The sequence below is a fragment of the Danio rerio genome, chromosome 3 (genome assembly GCF_052040795.2).
Source record: "Danio rerio strain M-AB ecotype USA chromosome 3, GRCz13ab, whole genome shotgun sequence".
NCBI lineage: Eukaryota > Metazoa > Chordata > Actinopteri > Cypriniformes > Danionidae > Danio > Danio rerio.
Window position 1 is genome coordinate 49,735,001 of NC_141023.1, and position 23,930 is coordinate 49,758,930.

Genomic DNA, 23,930 nt, shown 5'->3' on the forward strand with positions numbered 1-23,930 from the left:
GCCACTGGGTTTAGACCCAAAATACCCTTAAATGACTATGCCACAATTTTGCCAACTGTGGCCCACATTTGTCCCCGATCATTTGGGCCAAATTTAACATTTTCCACATGGGCCACATTAGGCTCACATTCAGATTACATTTTGCCATAAGTGCCAAATCTTTGCTTTAACTTGCTTATATATGAATTCAAATATTTGGCCCCTCTTTTCCACTTTTGGCTTTTTCAGATCTCAGATTCCTCTCACAAGTGCCAATAGCATCTGCTCTTCTCACCTAAATACACCAGAGGCTGCTGTTGACTGTCAATACCTCGACCAACCCCCTTCCCTAAACCCAACCGATAGTTACATAGTTAAATAGATAGATTTTCAAAAGCACCGATTGACCATTCTTTGACAGACTCAAACCATATCGTCGTGGTCAACTCCTTTCTGCGTCTCAAGTCTGTCAACATACACAGTGAGCTACTGGGCAAACTGGTAACAGCGGAAAAGCTGGTGCAAAAAAACACACAAAATAAAAAGCAATTTGCGGTGTCATAGCACCCCGTATTGTTCATTTTAAAGATGTACGTAGCTCTGGTAACAGAATCCGCGTGCTCCAGAAATGTATTTGATGATACATTTTCACAATGATACTGTGATGCATCATATCTGGCAATGTAGACACACAGGCAACGTGTGAGAAGATTTATCTAATTACAGATGCTTCCTTGTGTATTTCACCAAGTCTCTTTAAATACCCAATCTACAGTAAAACAAATCAGAAATTCAAAATAATAAAAGCTTCACAAAGACTTTTGTCTGGGGATTTTAACCCTCAAATACCACATGAGGAAGAAGACAAGACTTGACAAAGATCTCATCAAGAGCAGTCTCTCCCATGAATAGGACAGAATTTTCCCAAATCGGAGATCATCATTTTTGATCTGTGCTATTGATATAAAAACTGAGATCACATTTACACTCGCACTGACACCATATCACCATAGAAAATTGAAAGCTGGAAATCCTTTTCAATGACTCAGGCCATATAACTGGGAGGGGAAGAAGGCCTAAGGATAGGTCAGTGATCAGCTGTCAAGATGGCATTCTTAAGATCCTCTCCCGAAGACTTGTTTATTGTTTTATGGCAGATCTCATTTTCTGATCTCATGGAATCTCATAGCAGTACTCAGAGTTTAATATTATGGACAAATTTAGCCAGATTTACACTAGGATAAAATCTGCGGTCTTTGATAATTGGTTTGACATGTTCACTGACAGCTGCTTAGAGGCCGCCGTAATTCAATTTCCCTCAAATTAAGTTATGACAGAGTCATAGAGACTTCAGCAAGGAGGATCGTCTCTTCTAGAACCAATAGAAGCACATAATCTGATGACGCAATCAACATGACAACTAGCAAGGGGGAATGTCAAAATAGATGTTGTGAGAAAAAAAAAATACTGAAAAAGATTTGTTTTTGCTGCATGTGAGGTGTTATTTTGAGAATACAGGTCAGTGAATGTGTTACTTATAGAAGACGTCAAACGTTTTGCATCTTAACTGTCATTCAATCTGACATAAAAACTGAGATCTTACAGTCTGACATGGAAATCATGTTTGTACAGTCTGACAAGCTACAGTCATTTACAATTATTTAAAAAACACATCATTAAGATGGGCTTTTGTGAATACAATACAAATAAAAAAAAATAATAATAATAAATAAAATTCCTAAATTTACTTTGACTGTATTTCATTGCAGACAATCAAACATTATTTAATGTGTTCTTCAAGATTTTTTTTTTTTTTCCAATTTTGACACATTCCAGTTTTGGTTCTTGCAACATATTTCAAAACAAGCATTTACCATTTTGTAATATTGTCAATTTTTTCCACAACACTTAAAAGATGTTTAGGGACTGAAGACTAAAGGGTTTCAAGAGTAAATTTTCCAATTCTTCCTGCAATCAAGTCTTAAGGTGGGAACAGTACGGGGTCTTTGTTGCTTTATTTTGCACTTCAAACTGTGCCACACATTCTCTGTTGAAGACAGGTCTGGACTGCAGGCACGCCAGTGAAGTACCTGTATTGTTTTTTCTTGGCAACCAGGAGTTTGTAATGTGTGTAGAATGTGGTTTTGCATTGTCTTGTTGAAATATGCATGGGCATGCCTGAAAAAGAAGGCAGCATATATCTTTTATATTTACCTTATTCGTTGCATACGAGTTGGACGCAGCCATTAGAATCTTTTTTCAAAGAGACTTGAGACTTCCGGTCCCATGCACTTCCATTCATATTTAGACGTTAAAAACAGTTTGTTACGCTGCTTGATGTTAAAAACTGACATTTTCTTAGTATAAGATTGTGCTTTGTTTGTATAATCATGTTTGTTTGTAGAGCAAGTACTCCTAGTCATTTCTCCCATAAGGAGCTGAATTAGAAGTTCTTAAACAATCACAAAAGTGAGTGCACTTCTGCATTAAAGCATAAGGTCAATAGCTATACATATCTTTGCCAAGGCACTGACACAACCCCATACCATGACAGACTCTAGGTTTTGGTCTTGTTGCTGGTAACAGTCTGGATGATCCTTTTCTTTTTTGGTCTGGAGCACACAGCATCTATTTCTCCTAAAAAAATACCTGAAATACTGATTTATCTGACCACAGTACACACTATGTGATGGTCCAATCCAGATGCCTCTGAGCCCAGAGAAGTCGACTGCGTTTCTGGACACTGTTCACATAGGACTTTCTTTTTCACTGGCATGTTGTGGATGTATCTACTTATTGTGGTACCTGACAAAGGTTTGCCAATGTAGTCCTGAGCCCATATTGTGACATCGTGTATAGATTAATGAGGATTCTTGATGAAGTGCCACCTGAGGGATAGGAGATGACAGTTGCTCAGCTTAGGCTTGCGCTCCTGCCCTTTATGCACTGAAAATCCTACATATTCCTTGAATCTTTTAGTGATGTTATGCACTGTTACAGGTAAAATATCCAAATGTCTTCCTATCTTTCTCTGAAGAACAGTTACTTTTTTAAACATTTCAATATTTTTCTCACATATTCATTGGCAAACTGACAATCATCTGCCCATCTTTGCTCCTAAAGGACTAGACCTTTACTGAATCCTGTTTTTGTACCAAATCAAATTACTGTACATACTGTTGACATCAACTATTTCAAATCACATGATTATTCAACCAATTTACTGAATTGCTAGCCCTAAACTGCTTCTTTCCCAACTCTTTTTTTTTTTTTTTTTTTTTTGGGAATATGTTGCAGGTCTGAATGACAGGAAAGGATGTATATTTAGAATTAAATTGAAGGTGACTAGACTATAAATATGTTGTGTTCATGTTATCTGTAATGACATACTGTCACAACCTACTGATTTTTGGTTGTAGTTTAAAAAAATAATAATAAAAATTATTGTATTTACAATAAACTATTAATCAATGAATGCTCAGGTCCAGGGAGTTTTATTGCCTGAAATTAGATTAACAACTAACATTTTGACCCAATGTGACCAAAATCTGAGAACTCTAGTTTTCATTTTCAGGCCATTGTGAAATGTAATTAACTTTGGATATGTCTAAAGGCAATATTTGGTCACAGTCATCTGTTATTTTCTCCCGAGCACATATATTTGACTGCGATTTTTTTAATTTTTAAAGCTTTATATATTAGGCTGAATGACAACTTGGTCTTTATTTTTTTGACTGATTTACTTAGCATTTTTTTATTATTGTTTGTTATATGTTATTGTTTAATAAATTACATTTGATATAAAATTGCAGGTAAATAAGTTAATAAATCAACATCATTATAATTTATAATAATGTATACATTTATATTATACTGTATTGTTTTGATATTTATAACGCCCCATTTTGTCTTTGACCTATATGCAATATACATTTATTTTACTGAAACAATTACCATTTTTTAAAAAATGTGATTCGTTTAACACACTGTTTTCCTTCATACCAGGGCAGTTGTATCATCCAGATATTTTTAACTTCATACAGAAAAGTGCTCAAGGCTAAAATCTCGACATCCTCTGTAAATTTTATGCATATGAATAGCCAATATCTGCAAGTTGCGTAAATGTCCTTTAGATCTCAAAACTACTGGTACGAAAATGACTTAAAGCAATGTCATTATCAAAAACTAAATTAAAAACATAAATGAAACCAGATAATGATACATGTTTGCAGGACATCGAACAGTTTTAATTAGATGTGGCTGAACATGAAGCAAACTGACAACTTCAAAAAACGGTCAAGGTTTTCTGAGGTAATACATTCATCTTTCACAATCTTTGGATGACTTTGCCTCAGGAAACGACTTCTGTCACAAATCTTCTGCCCTAATCACAATCCATCATCCACTATTTTAAATCACTGTTTTCAAATAAACCATTTCCCCCGAAAGGAGTCCGCTGCAAGGTGAGTTGGCCTTTTAAAATCCGTCAGTGTGCACTTCTGTTTGATAATTTCCTTATTTTCCTAAAATGAAATAAGCAAAATATCCCTACCCATCAATTCATCAAGAAATATGTTTCCGTCATAAGCGTGTCCTTGTCCCTCCTCGCTTGTTTTGTGTTATAGTTGTGTATAGAGGACTGTGAGTCTCTCTCTCACACACACTCTTTCTCTCTCTGTTTACCTTGTCTAATCACTCAAGCCACACTGGAAATGTGAGTTTCTGGCACAGTGAACATGAACATGTTGTGTTTACCTGGAATGTTTAGTGTGAATGTGTGTACGTCTGCGAGTGTTTGTTTTTTTTTTTTTGCATATATATTCGCAATTGCATATAATGGCATGAGTATGACACACTTTAAAAAAAAAAGTGTAAGGGGGGTTGGATTAGGTGTAGGGTTGAATCCTTTGGAATGCCCCATAATTAACAAAAAACATCTATCAAAATCTTTATAATGGCACACTGTAGGAATGACACAGCTATTACAAGTAGATGGTGATACAGATATGGCTACAGTGAACGCTTGTTTCTGCATGTGCAGTACTGCAATTTGCCACCCATAGTCATGTGCTGTACTGCAGCTGTAATATGAATACAACATGAAGACATAAAACTTTACAAATTACGTTTCCACTTTTAAGGGCTCAAAACAATTTCATAGATCTAGATAAAAAAACCTAAGAGATATTGAAATCATATAGCTTAATCCAATGAGGTGCGCTATTTGCACTTAGCCTAAATAGGCACTCCAAAATCAGCATTTAAAACAGTTAAACTATATAGTATAAGATAACACACAGCTGCCAAAAGAATGTCGTTTTTCACACCGCTTATGTAGCTCAGGTGTTCTGGCTGCTACAGTATATCAGTTCAGTATGCTCACTAAGCTATATAACTGCCCCCTGCTGGCCATGTTTTACTAGTGTTACACCATGCTGTGCTTTACTGCAGTTTACTGCGGAAGTGTGCGATTTTCTTTAAATCACTCACACATTCTCAGTAGCTATATCTATATATGAGGACATTGCTGATGTCCTAATTTCTCAGAAGGCTTATAAATTACACCGAGTAACTTTTTCTCAGAAGGTTAAATGGCACACAGTTTCCTTTGATGGTTGGATTCAGGAGTATAGAAGGGTTAGAGCAATAGAAAATACAGTTTGTACAGAACCTATGTAATGTCCTCGCAATTCACAAAAACAAACGTGTGTATGTGTGTGTGTTCAAGAAAACTGTGAGGATATATTTTAGGTGTCCCTTTCCAACTGAAGGTCAGCAGATTTTGTTGAATAGCTCACTTTATTTGAATGTGTGTCTGAGAGAAAGACATTTTGAGTCTCAAAAATCTTTATTTTCCACTCAAGTGAAAATTTGTTTTTTGCCAAAAGATGTCAAATACCATTCAAAAACAGTGAAAGTATTCACACAGAGACATTGACATTCTTGACTTAGTTTACTATTCTGCTTTTAAGCAGAGATGAGAAGAGTAAAATACAGCATGATAACATCAAATACAGAATTGAAATTAAGTAAAATGCATGTCTCTGCTCACCCCATCAAAACTTGAGGTTTTTCTGAAAAAGAAAATATGTCTTGATAAAAGGTTTCAGTGTTAAATGTGTCTTACAGACTCGATCTGAGGCTGAATTTCCAATGCATATGTTGCACAATGTTATTAGGTTACATGGTTATTATAAGGTTTTATACTAACCCTCATTAAATATATATTTTGTCAAACAGACACTATGGGAGCCCCAATCACCTCTCTTGTAATACAAAACTGATAATTGATCAGAGGCAAGTGAAATTTGCACACCACACATAGAATATCTGGGTACGAAAGCAGGCAGAATAAAGTATCAGCAAGTACTACATCCAACTGGTTGGCAAAGGCTTATCTGATACAGCCACAAACTCAGGCCAAGACTGGGTATACCTAGGGATAATAGAATTGTGTGTCTAGATCTTTTTTCAAGTCTTTTAAAAATAAAGAGACATTCCAAAAAGAATAAGATGCAGCAGCATGTGATTGCGCCTCTCAGGAACCATAAAATGAAGTTGTGTTTTCCAGTGGACCTCCTATCCAACAAATCATTACTGACACCAGTGGCAGTCACATAGACTTTAAGTGTAGAAGCCTACTGATATTTCTTCAGGACTTTCTTAAAAAAAAAAAAAAAAAAAAAAAAAACTGTCGTATATGTACATCTCCATGGGTAATATCATTGGAAGGAACATTAGATAGAAAATTGTTAACTTCAGAAAATACATCCACCTGGTAGAGGGGGCTCTTGCTACAGTTCTGTCTCTCTCACAGCAGAAGACAAATTTCCCTTTGACCTAAACAGCATAAATGACCAGGGAGTGAAACTTGAACTCAGCACAACTATCAGAACCTGTTATCCATTCTCTCCAATCTTACAAAGGGTTTGTGCAAGGAGGATCACTGGGAGACACGTGTACTCTAGGCCCCTTGTCCATCTGTGCACCAGTGCAACTGTGTCAAAGGGGACTTCAGTCAGGGAATACCAGAGTATCTTGGTTTCATGACCACTTCAAAACTTCTGTTGTGGGTTCTTAAGAGATTGATGACATGTAGGCGGTATTGCCTTCTTGTGAGTGAAAAAAAAAAAAAAAAAAAAAAAAACATTATGCAAAACATTGGCAAAGAGCCGGGTGAGATTGGTTGTGAGGTTAAATATTAATTGTTATGCTCATTCCATAAAGCAGGGGTCACCAATCTCGTTCCTGGAGATCCAGTGCCCTGCTGGGTTTAGCTCCAACTTGCCTCAACACACCTGCCTGGGTGTTTCAAGTATACCTTCTAAGACCTTGACTAGCTTGTTCAGGTGTGTTTGATTAGGGTTGGAGCAAAAATCTGCAGGACATCGGACCTCCAGGAACGAGACTGGTGATCCCTGCCCTAAAGGCTTTAAGTTAGGGTTAGGGCAGAGACATTGGGCATACACTAGGGGTTAGAGGGATCCACTATCACCTTTCATGCAATAAAAGCTGGCTTTTGATCAGTGGCAAATTAAATTTGCATTTCACTCCTATGATATCTAGACAACTAAGTAGGCATAATTACTTAGTAGTAAGTGCTACATCCAACATGTTGGCCAATAGTTACCTGATACCATGACAGCTTTAAAGACCTCTTTGGTGGTCCTTGCAGTCTGCTGACATGTAGGCGGAATCACCTTCTTGTAAGTGGATGACCACTGTGGATGCAGCCTTCTCAGTGGGCTGCGTATGGCAAGAACAGGCAAAGCTTGCTACCTAGTTGGTATTTAGTTAAAAGTAGTGCCACCTCTTTGCATATTTTAAAAACTATGTAGATGATGCTGTAACACATTTGTGACACTGGATGACAAAACTTGCTTAATGGCCATGGGATCCTTAGAACATTTCCGCAAGGGGGGACATTGTTTTGTTGGGACAAACGTTCCTTGCTTTCTCCCATCATCAAGGTTTGTGAGGGGAGTGAAGTCTGCTACCATGGAAGAGATGAATATGGTGCTTTTCATCATCAAGTTGTGCATGAAATCTGGACAAAATGAAAGAGTATATTCCAGTGCAATGCTGGCCTAGACAGGCACGGTTGCCAATCTGGTGTCTGCTTTGGAATGCTTACCACCTAAGAAGGCTCAAGCCTGGTCTCAACCTCTTTACAAACGTACTTTTTGTGAACTCGACAAGAGCACTCAACTTTGCGGGCACATGAAAGGACAATAGGGACTAACTCTGTGGAAACTCACATGTTGCTCCCAATACTGAGCTTTCCATCAAGAACTAATGCTTAGAGATATAAGGACCAGAGTTGGAGGCCACTCCAGAGATACTTAGCCTTTTAACAAAGTTGATTGAGGATGAACTTGGAAATGTACTGCACTTAAAATGATCTGGGGGAAAAAAAAGAAGTTTTAAAAAGACATTGATCAACCATGGAGTATTTAGGTGGGAATTCATGATCTTTTAGTATGCCACTCAACCACCTGCAGGATGCCACCTGAAAGCAAAACTGTCATGATGGACACCAAAAACAAAAATGGGGAAAAAGGCTGTCATGTTTTTTTTTTTTACTTTTTATTTTATTTTTCAAGATTAAGTAAATTTCATGATTAGTGGTTGGGGAAAAGGAGCAAGGACTCAATTGCAGAAAATAATATGGGTTTTATTAATAATAAAATACAAATAAAACAAAAAGGCAAAACAAACCCAGAGGGGGAAAACATTACTATAACACAAACAAACTTGGCTGAGTTAGCAATACAAGACTGAAGCAGTAACACAGGGGGAGTATCGATGACGAACTGGCACAAGAGAGCAGACATGAGGGGAATATAAACAGAAGTAAATTAACACACAAACAAATTAACATTATTAACTAATAATGGTTTACAAGGAGGGTGGGACTAGACAATAGACAAGAGAGCACATGACACTGAGACGGCACAAGCCATGTGCTCAAATAAAATGGACAAGAACACGCAGCCAATGAGAGAACTCATTACCCTGTTCAAATGACAACACAAGCACGCGGTGCATGTAAACACATATCATGTGCTAATGTGATGGTGTAGTGCAGCTGATTGATTTGAGTAACCAAAATGTGATGGTGCTGTGCAGCTGATTGGCATTGACATCGGCCAATCGGCACGTAGCACCGCCTTTTTAAACCTGATTGGTTAGTGCTTGGGATACGTCACGTCCGACTCCGACGCACTGGTTTGGGTGTCTGTAGCCGCGGCTACAGGTAGAGGCTCTGCGCTCGTTCTGAATTTTTTGTAAGTTGTTTGATTCGACCCACGTTAAGCTCTCTTTTGGCATTGTTCTAGTGCATCGTGTGGCGGTGGCTTTTCCCTTGGCTGTGGTGGCTGGATGACTGTTCAGTTGCAGGTATGTGATGGCTTTTAACTGGCTGAGTAATGGGGTTTAGCCGTATTTATCCTGCGTGTTTCATGCCGTACAGCTATTAATTCCGGCACCTCGCTGTATTGTATCGACCAACGAGTGATTAGAACATGTCTAAGTGTGCTCCCATTGGTAAGTGAAGCACGTATGATTTGGTGTGATCATTTAAAGGACCATGTTAATGGGCTTGTTTGCGCTTTTCCTCCTTAGGATCCTCCCTTTTCCCCTTTCTCCCCTTTCTCTTTTACCTCTGATCTTCCTCTGGTATCATTTGCTTACTAGCTCCCGTGTTCACCGCTATTGCCGTGGTTACCGGAGATCCCCTTCAACTGCTGCTAATGCTAACGCCGGCGTATTGACTGCCGCTTGGACACCACCAATGCAGCTGTTAGCTGGGACTGCGAGCAATAATTCTTAGCGTGCTGCTTCGTGCTCCCCTTCATTCTGTCGTTTGTTTATTTGTGTTGGATAATTGATTTGTTAACATTAGCAGTGTTCTGCTTTTTGTTGTGTCTTTAATTTATGCAAAGCATTGATTTGTTTTCGTTATTAAGATTATTCTTTTGTGTGTTTATTAGTCTTATTTCGAGTTACCGTTAATGTTTGGGTTTAGTGTAGGTCAGATGGTGCAACTACAGCTGTAGCTATCTTTCAATTAGATCATGTAAAGTAGGTGTTAACCTGATTGACCCACTTATTTGTGTTTTATTGGTTATTTATTTTTATTTATTTCAGGAACTGAGGTTTCCCCCGGTGGATGACGGGTCACTTTCCACTGGTGGTGGTGTTTCTCTACCATGTGCTGTGGGACACTGAGTGCGTGATAGCGTGATTTTTGAGTGCACTGTGGTGTGTGCGTGTGCTGGGGTAAAGTCTGTTCACTCGTACCCAGTCAGTGGGAACCTCCAATCCTGGTTTGGTTTTGTTTATTTATTGTTTCTTGTGTTTAATAATGAAGTGGGAGTTTTTGATGTGTTTTTAAGAACCGTACAATTTGACAGTTTTATTCCAAATAAATATTTTTGTACTTTTTCATTAACTCACGTCACTGTGCCTTTCTGGGAGAAACGAACCTGTGTCCTTTTCTAATAGTTGTTTCCCTAGGTAACTCCCGGGGTGGCGTAGTCGGTTATTTTTATTTAAAGAGATTTAAACCCTACTCTATACCCTCGTCACACTAAACACAACACCAACAGAAGACTGAACGCAAGCCACGAGTACACGATGAATGAAAACACCCACCTTGCACTCACACACGCAGCGTGCATGTTTCATCCCAGCACCAACAGAAACTGAAACCAACTGGACTGAGACGCTGGGAATAAAACACCACGCTGCTGACAAATCGTGAATACCCGGATTGCAGCATGCACTTGCAAACCCGCAAAGACCTCACGCGCCGGCATCAAGCGGGGACGCGCACGGACCATGCGCGTTCACAAATGGTGCTCATACAGAGACACACACACAATGACAAAACAAGTGCTCGACAAAAGAAAACTTGAGCCGAGCACAAAAGTCTGCCACCAAAACAAGAACTTACAAGACCAGAGTGGCAGAAACCTGACAATAAATCTCTTTTCAAAAGTATGTACTGGCATTCAAGAGTTTCGTTCGAGGAACTTTAGTGGAAAAAATAAAAGAGACTTCAACTTTGCTTTTTTATTACTTTTTATGCCATGCAATGAACTCAAGACCTTGGCTGCCTGAGAAAGTGAAGCAGAGATACCACAAATTACTGTGCGGACAGGATCAACACATAGGAAACATGTTCAACATACAAATTACACTCGTCAGTTTCATGATGAACTTTATCTTGATGATAAATCAGCTTAAAATATGAATATAGTAGCAGACAATGTGCACAATGTATGTAAGAGGTGCATACAAATTGTACATATATATTGCACTATATATATATATATATATATATATATATATATATATATATAGAACAAAAATAATAACAAAACAATATTTTTATTAGTAAATGTGGTAAAATTCTCAACTCATTAAAATTATATGTAACAAATACATTACTGCAAACAGTACTGCATACACAATTAATTCAGCTGGGACTGTAATTAATTGTGATTTAATAAGTGTATTTTACTGCAGGCCTAGTTTCTAATTAAACTTTCAAATATATTAAAGTATAAAATATACATGCTAATTTATGATGCATACAATGACTTTCCAGCTGGTTGTCAGGGGCGTTATGGTGTTCAGGCATAGTGCTAGGTATTTGGCTGGTTTAGGTTTGTTTATGTGGCTCTTTACTTGACACTTCCCAGCAGGCAGACCACAATATAAGACATTAATATTAGCTTCGATTTAGGTCATGCAGTCAGGTGACCCAAATTCAATGGCTAGCCATTGTCTACAAACAACATTATTTTGATGTTCAATAATGATGTCAAATAACGATGATATTTGATTAATTTCAGGTTGTGTTCAAAAGTGACCAAAATCCCACATCAAGCCAATATCTTAAGCCAACGTCATATTAACGTCAAATACTGACATTTATTTGTCACTTATAACAACCAAAATCTAATGTCTGATAGAGGTCATAATGGTAATGTTCACACAACATCAAACTGTAACATCATTAGATATTAATATTTGGTTGATTTTAGGTTGGACGTTGGACATTGGCAATATCCAGAAGTTGGATTCTGATGATTCTGGATTCCATTTTTAAACAAAATGCAATGTCCCCACATTGTTGAGGCACAACGTCAATCTGACATAATGTTGATGCGATGTGCCTGGTGGGTGCCATTTATATATATTTTTGTTCGATATTAAACTTTTTCCACATATCTGGCTGCTTTCTCGAAACAAAATATAAACATAACAGTGGAAAAATATGTAGACAATATGTAAAATAAATAAACCACAAATGCATCTCTGACTAAAATATAAAACAAACAAGAACCTATAATTTATTGTTGACCACTTTAGTAAATTAGGCACATTATCCAAAAACCAGGTCTTGATATGAAAGCAGGAGAACATGCAAACTCTGCACCGAGAGTGTCAACTGGCTCTGCTAGCATTTGAACCAACGACCCTCTAGCTATGGGGCAGCTGTGCTAGAGGGGGTTTCCAAAATGAAGATGAGAGATAAAGTTTAGGCTGTTATATATATATATATATATATATATATATATATATATATATATATATATATATATATATATATATATATATATATATATATATATATATATATATATATATATATATATATATATATATATATATATATATATATATATATATATTTATATATATATATATATATATATATATATATATATATATATATATATATATATATATATATTTATATATATATATATATATATATATATATATATATATATATTTATATATATATATATATATATATATATATATATATATATATATATATATATTTATATATATATATATATATATATATATATATATATATATATATATATATTTATATATATATATATATATATATATATATATATATATATATATATATATATATATATATTTATCTTTTTTTTTTTTTTTTTTTTTTAATGATGCTGTAAGATTCCAAAATATCAGACCCTGAGAACTGTTATAGAATTTTATGAGACAAGATACAATACAACACTTGACTGTCTAATCTGAGAAGTGATGAAGAAATTAGCTGTTCAACTGTTCTATTCAAATCACTGTTGACAATGAAAATACAGGTTGGAAAAGCAGGGGGTAATGCAAGAACGTCATCCTTCTCCTTTCATCTCAAGCCACCCTTCTTGACCCTTATGTTACCTTCTGATCAGAGCACATTTCACATATAAAGTTCAAGGTTTTAATATGATGTATCTTGTAGCACTATATTCATGTTTGGTATCATTTTAAATGTCTCTGTGTGTTTGGTAAAGTGGTCTTAATTTTACAGTAATATTTTAATGGTATATGTTGATTTTGTTTCTGATTTTAAACAGATCTTTGCCAGGTACTCTCCCTCCTAAGAGATGGTTAAGTCCTCAAATTCACTAGTCAGGGGTCCCTGTGACACTTCAATTGACTTGAATTTATGGCTGTTTGTTTTGACTTGATTATATAAGGTAAAGATGTAAAAAAACACCCCATTGCAGCATCTCTGAGACTTATGCTGCAAAGTACTTCTCTGGTCAGGTATGCATCTATAATTCTTTGATTTATCTTTGATTAATGGATGTTGTATTGTTACAGTCTCATCTATGAATTGGCTTCCTGATGGTTTTATTATGTAATTGGCAGAATACAATTTTACCTGACAAATAAAATGTTAAGTTTTGATTAATTCTGGAGTTTTCCCAATTCACTGTATCCAGTAGATTATGAGGAGTCTGCCCTACATTTATGGTCTGGCATAAGTTATTTGATTGATAGGCGCATTTGAATATACGTTGCCCTTCTCAGCCGATAACATGTAGATCTTTTAATCATCTAATCACTGTTGCACGGGCTTGGCTAAAGGATCTATTCTTTTAGGAATAGGTGAGCGTTATGCAACCAGCCTATTTAAATATTAGTTTACACTGCACCCGGTTAAGTTTTCACGGCAAACCCGGAGCGTGAAACTCTAATGAACACATAATTTAGAATATTGGACCCCAAAAAATATCAAAACTCTAAATTAAATCATAAATGATGAACGTGATCCATACTTACAAATAGAAATACAATCTAAATTGTAGGATCATTTAAATTGAAGTCAGATTGAATTCGGAGCTAAAAAACGAATATAAATAAATTCTAATAAATAACAAAATTCTTTTCAGAAGCACTAGTAAAGGCTTACATGCATTAAACCTTCGACCATGCTGTTAGTTTCGTCATTGGGCTAATAGATGGACTCCTACAATGCAATTGGCTAGTTAGTGATTAGTGATAGGAATCAGCTGTCAAATTAGTTTGTGGAACTTCACTTACACACACACACACACACACACACACACACGGAAGGATGGACGGATGGATGGACGAACGAAGGTTCTGGTTTGGTTTTTCACACTAGTTCAACTAAATACTAGTGAATACACAACCGCAAACATGATTTAGAGTTTTGATTCAAGAGTTTTAGTGTCTTGGTGAAGATTATCAGTATACTTAAATGTTCCTCTCACACATATATGCACACAAACACTCTATTGTTGTTTGGAAGTATACATTAAATCACAATCCATTTTCTGTGCGTAGGATGAACAGGCTTAGATATTCTGCTTAACATCTCATTATGTGTATTAAAGAAAAGAAAAACTGGAACATACAGTATACATAAAAATGCTTCAAACTGTAATATATGGGTGAAAATCTTTATAAGGGTAAACAGATGACATTGTGAGGATTTGCATTGTGAGTTTGAAAATCCCCATGCTGTACCAGAGAACATTTCAAAGCCTTTAGCTTAATGAAAACCTCAGCTACTGGTGGTAAAGTTTGATTACAGTACTGTAAAGGCTCTTGGCACAAGTAGCATTTTGCTGATTGCGTTGCTGATACAAATGTACGGCTTTCAAGGAAATGTTTTTCACCTCACAAAATTTATAAAAATTATTTAAAGCAGTATATAGGAAACAAATGAAAAAATAAATGTAAATGGCTTTGTCCTGTTTGTACATGCACGGAGCGTAAGTATGGTTCTTTCAGTCTTGCACAAATACAGTGAAACTCGTCAGCTCTTTTATTAGCACACCAGGTTAGTTAGCTTGTACAAAAGCGGTGATGAAAGATGCTTATTAGAGACTGGGAATATTTTATTCGAGTGGTGTGACTGCTGCCATACCTGTACTCTCACAAATCGCTTTAAAGAATGGAAGTGAGTAGCTGTTGCGCACATACCAGCAGTGCAGACCTATACACGCACATTCAGAAGAATTCATCTCTCAGCAGTTCCTGTTGCCCTCCAGCGAGTGAGTCCTGCTGCAGACATTGATCAAAATGACTTGTAGCATGTAGAGGTTCGAAATCTACCTCCTTTATGTCCCTTTGCTACCGACAGCCTGCCTCATCCACTCAAGCAGGACAAAGAACAAGAAACTCACGCAGCTGCACAAAAGAGCCTGTGCAGCTCAGTCCTAATGCAGATTTGTTTCCTTCCTTCAAATACTCTGAAACTTTTTTCATGGTCAAATGAGAATCAATCAAATACAGTTGAAGTGTCCACCTTCTTGTCAAACTTTAGTTTGTTTTAAAATTAGTGCTGTCACAATTTGCATGTTCATTCATTCATTCATTTTCTTGTCGGCTTGGTCCCTTTACTAATGCGGGGTTGCCACAGCGGAATGAACCGCCAACTTATCAAGCAAGTTTTTACGCAGCGGATGCACTTCCAGCCGCAACCCGTCTCTGGGAAACATCCACACACACACTTTCACACACACACTCATACACTACGGATAATTTAGCCTACCAAATTCACCTGTACCGCATGTCTTTGGACTGTGGAGGAAACCAGAGCACCTGGAGGAATTCCACGCGAAGGAATGGAGAACATGCAAACTCCACACAGAAACGGCAGAAACGGCAACTGAGCCAAGGTTCGAACCAGCAACCTTCTTGCTGTGAGGTGACAACACTACCTACTGCGCCACTGTCGCACCTAAACTTTCATGTTAATGCATGCAATTAATTTGAAATATTTAACACGTGAAAAAAAAAAAAAAAACGCAACTAATGCAGCTTGAGCACTACCTTTTTTGCACTTCTTCTACGAGTGATGTCACTGGGGGTAGGGTTAGGGATGGGGTTGGTGTACGCATTAAAACAGCTTACAGGAGGCAAAGCGAGAGCTCATGCTCCCCCTCGCTGGAGCTCAGCTCTGCTCAAATGGCTCTGCAGCGAGCACCCTCTCAAAAAAAATGTGGATAAGACCAAGGAAGCACTTTTAGAAGGAAAGTTTCAGTATAAAACAATTAATGTCGCATCACCAGGCTATCCAGTGTTTCCTCCAGAGTTCCATGCATTGTCGGGTGTTTTACTTTTAATCTTTAGACTTTAACCCTCTCAAGGCAGGCGTTGCTGATTTGCAACAGTTAAAAGCATAGACTTTGCCTGTTTCTAAAATTTAATTTGAGCCTGAACGGGTTAACTGCAGTTCAGCAGTTCACTTTCATTCAGCAACATATTGTTCATGTCTTGTAGGGCTTTGCAATTAATCGAAAATCCGATTTCAATTTCGGCTTCTAACGATTATGAAAAAGCATTAATCTAGATCAGGGGTGTCCAAACTCGGTCCTGGAGGGCCGGTGTCCTGGAGAGTTTAGCTCCAACTCTAATCAAACACATCTGAACCAACTAATCAAGCTCTTACTACATATATTAGAAACTTCCTGGCAGGTGTGTTGAAGCCTGGAGCTAAACTAAGCAGGACACTGGCCCTCCAGGACCGAGTTTGGACACCCCTGATCTAGATAAACCATTATTCCATCATATACCACCACCTTTCCAGTTGTACACATTTGTTGTTGTGCAAAGTTCAGTTCCACGTGAAAATGATTAAAAGCATGTACTGCAATGTAACTTTTTCAGCGCAGGATGCGCATCATTCATATTTTAAAAGCGCGAAAGAGCACATGCTCTGTGTGTGTGCACGCTGCGCTTAGCCTCGGACAGGCTCTGGGATGAGCAGAGCACACACATCTAACACCATCTTAATGTGAGCGCTTAAATGGTCAAATACATGCACATTTATGTCAGAGTGTGGTGTTTAGTGATTATTCATTTTAACACTCGTTTGTGTAATAAACAAACAAGTTAAGAATCAAAAGACTTGTGAAAGAGAAACCATATCAGAGCTGCACTATTCTTAAAGTGACAGCGCACTATATTTCTGCTGCCCACTGTTGTTATTATTAATCAAACAACAAAAGGAGAAAATCACTCACTGCTCTTGACTGAGGGACTTTTGTAGCTGAAGTTTTTTTTTTTTTTTTTTTTCTTACAGTGCTTAAAGCACAGTTTAAACATAACATATTTGATAACCAATTTCTAATAAATGATTTCTTTTATCTTTGCTATGATGGCGGTACATTACATTTTACTAGATACTTTTTAAGGTACTAGTATTAAGAAGTGACATTCAAAGGCTTAATTAGTGTAATTAGGTAAGTCATTGTATAACAGTGATTTCTTCTGCAAACAATCAAAAACATATATTTTCTAAAGAGGCTAATGGTTTTGTCCTATTAAAATATGTTTCAAAATATTTACATCTGCTTTTATTCTAGCCGAAATAAAACAAATAAGCCTTTCTCCAGAAGAAAAACTATTATAGGAAGTACTGTGAACAATTCCTCTGTTAAACTAAAAAAATTCCCGGGACCTCACAATTCACAAATTAAACACTGCTTGTTAGTGAATATTTGTTCATTTGTGTATTAAATAGTTTAAGCTAAATCCAACTAACATGAACTCATGACCTGTTAATGTATCTCTTAATGTCATGGGCATGGCTTTACTTGGAGGGATACATTATCATTAAATCATTCTTAACTACACATGAAGTCCTGTGTTTAAATCAACATTGGCTTATTCTGAAATATGTATTTCTGGAGATCATAAATGATGTAGAAAACTGTTTGGCCACTGAAAAGCTATTTGATTTAGAAAGTAGCGACTAGTTGCGTCACTACTTGTTGTGACGCTACTGCCCAACACTACTATATACATTTTACAAGAATTTTGTAAAGTGATAGCCACTGATTAATAGTGGGAGAGAAAATAATAATAATATAGTAGTCAATGGCTTCTAGTTTCCAATATTCAATTCATTTCTAGAGCTTTTACAATGTAGATTTGGTAAAATAAGCTTAAGTTCTAGTAATTAATAGTAAATGTTCTAATAGACATTATTTAGAATGTGTGTGTATGTGTGTGTATGTGTTCAGCAAAGCAAAAATAAACAAATAAAATAAACAAATAAATAAATACACAAATAAATGAATGAATGAATGAATGAATAAACAAATAAATAAACAATATCCACTTAACTAAATAAATAATGACAAAAGTTTCATTTTGGAGATACTAGACCTTTAACTAAGACACCCCATAAAAAATATACTACATAAAATGATTGCTTGTGAAAGGACTTATGATTACTCTACAACTAATTTGAGTGATCACAAAACATTGACCCCATTTACATGTGTGATCACATGACCAAGATAGATCTTTATATAACATTTAAATATTCAGATGTCTATTCTGCTGCACGCACAACCTCTGCCATACAGAGAAAAACACATTCGTTCTTGAAACCTCTTTTCTTGAACTACAGGGGGAGTAAGAGAAGCAAAGCTTCATTGTTAATGCCACAAAAACACGGAGAAAAGGCTGGAGTGATAATTACAGGATATTGAATAGGACCTCAAGCCAACAAGGTCAGCAATACAATAATTATAGTTGTAACGGCGCACATATGTGTGAAGGTGGCTAATAGGAGAGCTGGACTGTAATTACTTGTCAGGTCCTGAGTTTACGCATCATGTTTACAGTCATGTTGAGATTACCTGAGCTGTGTCTAATGAAAGAAAGGTTGACTAATTCTTTCATCCAAGGTCAGTTGAACAACTGCTAGGGTGTGTGTACATAACAGAAATCAAACCCTACACTCCTAACTCATCATATTATAATGGTCAGGGCCTTTGGGTGTCACTTTTTGATGGTCAGTGTAGGGATACAGAGTAAGGATTAACAATCAATCAAAATACAATTGCAATCATGATTTTCAAGCACATCTTGTCAGGGAAGCTTGGGTATTTAATCAGTTGTACACTTTCAATGAACAGGGTTGAATCTGCAAAACTATTTCTATCTATCTATCTATCTATCTATCTATCTATCTATCTATCTATCTATCTATCTATCTATCCATCTATCCATCCATCCATCCATCCATCCATCCATCCATCCATCCATCCATCCATCCATCCATCCATCCATCCATCCATCCATCCATCCATCCATCCATCCATCCATCCATCCACCCACCCATCTATTATAAGGGCTGGCAACACTAAAAATAAACATCCTCATTGTATGCTACAATTCAACAACTTGGTGGTTTAGTTGTAAATAGAAAGCTAATAACTACCTCAAGAAACTTATGTAAGTATAGTCAAATTTAGCATTATTGTTATTTTTATTATTATCTTTTTTAAACATGATGGTAAAACACAAACGGCAATATAAATGTATTAAAATATATGCTTGTTGGTTGTTAAAATGTAATAATGGCAAAAAAAACTACTAATTTGTTAGTAGTTCAATGTAGATGTGTATTCTGGAAAATGTTCTTACTTCTTGGTTTCAAGTGTGGTCCTGAAAAATCTGTTGGATGGGCTATCTAAAGGTACTGTGCCTGACTTCCAGCAGCAACAATGCGGTTTTCGTCTGGGCCGTGGCACACTGGACCAGCTTTATACCCTCATCAGGGTGCTCCAAGGTTCATGGGAGTATGTCCAACCAATCCAAAGGTGTTTTGTGGACTTGGAGAAGTGGACTTGGGAGTGCTGTGGCAGTATGGGGTCAGAGGCACTTGGTTAAGGGCTGTCTCATCCCTGTATGTAGGAGTAGGAGTTTGGTTAATTTTGCCAGCAATAAGTCAGACTTGTTTACAGTGCATATTGGTCTTTGCCAGGGCAGCCCTTTGCCCTCAATTCAGTTCATATTTTTTTTTATGAACAGAATTTCAAAGTGCAGCCTTGGGCTGGTGGGGGTCCTGTTTGGGGACCAAAGGATTTTATCTTTGTTATTCGCAGACGATGTTGTTCTGTTGTCTTCATCTAACATAGACCTTCAGCATGCACTGGGACAGTTTGCTGCTGAGTGTGACGCGGTTGGATGAGAATCAGCAAGTCCTTGTCCATAGTGCCTTACTGGAAAAGGTGGTTTGCCATCTCCAGCTTGTAGGATAGTCCTTACCCCAGGTGGAGGATTTCAAGTATCTTGGGGTTAAGTTCACGAGTGAGGGAAGGATGGAGTGTGAGATTGACAGGCAGAACGGTGCAGCAGTAATGTGGTTAATGTATTGGTCAGTTGTAGTAAAGAAGGAGCTGAGCCGAATACAAATCTACATGTCAATCTATATTCCTACCCCCACCTATGTTCATTAACTTTGGGTCATGACCGAAAGGACAAGATCTTGCATACAAGTGGCTGAAATTAGTTTTCAATGCAGGGTGGCAGGGTGCACCCTTATAGATAGGTTGAGTGGCTCTGTCACCCAGGAGGAGCTTGGGGTAGAGCCGCTGCTCCTCCACATCGAGAGAAGTCAGCTGAGATGGCTCGAACATCTGTTTCAGATGCCACTTAGATGCCTACCTAGGGAGGTGTTCCGGGCATGTCCCACATGGGAGGAGGCCTCGGGGAAGACCCAGGACACACTGGAAAGACTATGTCTCTTGGCTGGCCTCCAGGGATCCCCCTGGAGGAGCTGGAGGAAGTGTCTGGGGAGAGGGAAATCTGGAGTAGAGATCTGCGCGGGACTAAATTTTGAATCCCGCTCCCGCCCGCCACGTTTTAGCCTGAACCCGACCGCTCCCACTTATATTAAGAATTTATTGTCCCGCTGCCCGACCCGCCCCGTTTTCTGGCCGCCGCACCCGATCCTGCTAAAGAGCGGGGGAAAATAAAAACGAAAATCCCCCAGCTATACAGTCCAGACAGCCAAGCTGTCTGTATAAACACACACACACACACACACAGACAAATCTCTCTCTCTCATACGCGCGCGCACTAACACACACACAAGCACCAAGCAGACACACAGGCGTTTGCTGTTATATCAACTCAAAGGCTTGTAATACCATGTATCAAGTACCAATGTAATACCAAAAGGTTTTATATAAAAGTATATAAATACTGAGTTGCGCCAGCTCCGGGCCGCAGCGCACATTACTCTCGGGCCGATTCCGGCTCGGATGCAGCAGTGTCGGCTCGCTTACGGCCACCGCATCTGGCCCGATTGATTCGGGCCGGAATCGGGCAGTGAGTCCACAAGCATCCAAAGTCCGGCAGCCGGAGCCGGGCTGAGTGGTAAGTCTCTGGCAGGCGAGAATCTAGCCGGAACTGGCCCGAGTGTATTTTGCTATCTGGAAATAAGCTCTCTCTCTCTCTCTCTCTCTCTCTCTCATTCGCGCGCACGCACTAACATACACACACACAAGCAGCAAGCACACACACAGGCAAAGCTCTCTCTCTCTCTCTCTCTCTCTCTCTCTCTCTCTTTCTCTCATTCGCATAGCAATAGCACGCTCCCGTCCCAAATTAAACCCGTTACCGACCACTCCCGCGATTTATTCTGAAATTTATTCCCGCGCCGCAGAAATCTGGTCGGGTCCTGCGGCGCCCGCGGGACAGCCGCGGGAATGCAGACCTCTAATCTGAAGTTCTCTCCTGCCCCAATGCCCCGGATAAGCGGATGAAAACGACATGACATGACTTGATGATGGCATGACATGAAGGTCTTTTTAGCCCTTCCCCTCAGTCCTACGCCTTCAAGCTAAAGAGAATTGAGACACCCCTTTTTTGCGCATTCAAATAATGGGGTATTGTTTTTCCAATGGATAGGTAAGGAGAAGGCCTAAGTTGTAGAATTGGGATTGGGAAAAGACACAATATATGAACAACTCTTAAGGCCAACGTCATTTCTTCAGCAGTTGATCTTTTTCATGCACAGACATGCTGTATCCACCTGATTTGTTGACAAATGGGTTGCCAATCCATTCCTTTCAATTCTTCATTGAGCCTTTTCCTTTTTGCTAAGAATCTTTCCAGAGGCGTCTGTTACTTAAATTTATTTTTTACAATTGAGTGACCGAGATGTAACTAAGAGAATATGGTGAAAATTCAAAATAAAAGATAAAAAAAAATGTTTAGACTACATAAAATGAAAATAATTTGCAGCCGGTTCGCGACCCGGGGGTTTGAAACCGCTGCTATAGAGCGTGTGACTGGACAAAAGGTTAGATAAGAAATTGAACTATTAGGTGATGTCCAAAAAAAGGCTTATCTATTTAGATGGAAGTGACACACTGCAAGATTTAATATCATAAGACGAACATACTAGCATGGCCACACAGCCAATGTTACCACATAAAACTCCATTACTAGGTTTAGACATCCCTGCATTAAGGAAAATATCTTATAGTGTGCCTTTTACTATAGGCTTTACAATAATGGCAAACTATTACCAAATGGGTCATTGAATGGAGAACAAACATAATGCTAAAGAGGTACCCTAAAACTCATAGGGTTTCACCAAGGACGTCTAACCAAGCATCAATATGTAATGGGTTAGGGGAGAGAATTTGTTACCCAAACATAATAGTCCGCAAATGGTATGTAGTGCAGTCCGTCAAGAAGAAATCATCTTTTGTTTTCATCCCTTTGCATATTCAGCCTCCATCCAGCCCACATAGATGTTAATGTACACCCACACAAACACATTTGTGCTAACAGGGCATGCTTATTTTCCTGCACCCTCTTGTTCTCAATGGATTTCTCACTTCCTAAAACCCACACACTTCAAATACACACTGGCTCTCACACACACACACACACATACAGTACATACCGCGGCTTTGTAGGCAAGAAGCTCTGGGTGCAACATCAGCTGAAATTGAATCCAGAGGCTAGATCTGGTTGTATCTCTCACACACATAATCTCTGATCCCAGTTCTGCAGAGTTTTCTTCTCTGGCCTGGTCAGAGGCTTTAGGGACAAAATCCTACCAGCCTGCACTTTGTCTAATGGAGGGTAAAAGGGCCCTGGCCAAAGTAGCATATCACTGAACTGCTGACTTTAGTTGGCCTCGGAGAACTCTGAGAAACATCATCCACGCTGTAGAGAGACGCTTTCAGAACTTGCTTATACGCATTTGTGTGTGTGTTTGACTTGTTTCGTGAGATCTTCTTACTGATCTCTCATTCATATTCATAAGGTTATATTTTATGTTTGGTTAAACGATAGACAGTGGTCGGGGCGGTTCAAGGGTCAGTGGATATTTCATCTGTGCAGACCATTACAATATGATTTTTTGAGGGGAAATTTTTTTTTATCATTTTTGCAAAGTTCATGACATTGTATTTTAATGAAAGAGCACCACACAATGTCATGCCTTGTGTTGCAAAGTATCTAATACATTGGAAGTTCTGGAATTATATTCAGTGTTTTGTGTCTATGCAAATGCACTGCTTATGTAAAAAAAAATAAGTATAAATGTACTTAATTTAATTGTATTATTCTCTTGGAGATAATAAACTTTAATATTAAAGGCCACCTAATTGTATGTTAGGAGAGCACATTTATCAACCATGCCTTTATTTGCCACACACATTTTCAACACAATACAGAAAAAAAAAAAACAAGTTGAAGAGAGGTAGCATTTAGAAAGAGCAAATAGATAAATGGGTGAGGGAGAGGCAAAAAAAAAATAAAAAATCTCCCTCTCACATTACCCTTAAATTGGGGCTGTGTAAGATCAGGGAGAAAAA

General features: G+C 38.0%; 2 long non-coding RNA genes across 2 annotated transcripts in view; both read left to right on the plus strand.

The window, feature by feature from the left end:
* The window catches only part of LOC147846022 (uncharacterized), an 885,319-nt gene that overhangs the window by 269,205 nt on the left and 592,184 nt on the right, over positions 1-23,930 (plus strand). The gene's annotated exons all lie outside the window — the stretch shown is intronic.
* LOC147846024 (uncharacterized) lies at positions 9,202-9,495 on the plus strand. Its single transcript, XR_015481544.1, has 3 exons — positions 9,202-9,235; positions 9,318-9,378; positions 9,452-9,495. It is a non-coding gene; the product is annotated as an uncharacterized LOC147846024 (long non-coding RNA).